Genomic DNA, 421 nt, shown 5'->3' on the forward strand with positions numbered 1-421 from the left:
TAGTGGTGTTGAGGAATTTGAACGTCTCAACACCAAGAGGAAAATGTGTTGAGGAAGCTTGCCTAGCAACACAGTAGTGGTGTTGAGGAATTTGCACGGCTCAACACCAATAGGAAGAATGTGTTGAGGAAGCATGCCTAGCAACACAGTAGTTGTGTTGAGGAATTTGCACGTCTCAACACCAAGAGGAAGAATTTGTTGAGGAAGCATGCCTAGCAACACAATAATGAGTGTTGAGGAATTTAGACGTCTCAACACTAAGAGGAATGATGTGTTGAGGAATCATGCCTAGCAACACAGTAGTGGTGTTGAGGAATTTGCACGTCTCAATACCAGGAGGAGAATGTGTTGAGAAAGCATGCCTAGCAACACAGTAGTGGTGTTGAGGAATTTGCACGTCTCAACACCAAGAGGAAGAATG

This window comes from Papaver somniferum, unplaced genomic scaffold (genome assembly GCF_003573695.1).
Source record: "Papaver somniferum cultivar HN1 unplaced genomic scaffold, ASM357369v1 unplaced-scaffold_16, whole genome shotgun sequence".
NCBI classification, from domain to species: domain Eukaryota; kingdom Viridiplantae; phylum Streptophyta; class Magnoliopsida; order Ranunculales; family Papaveraceae; genus Papaver; species Papaver somniferum.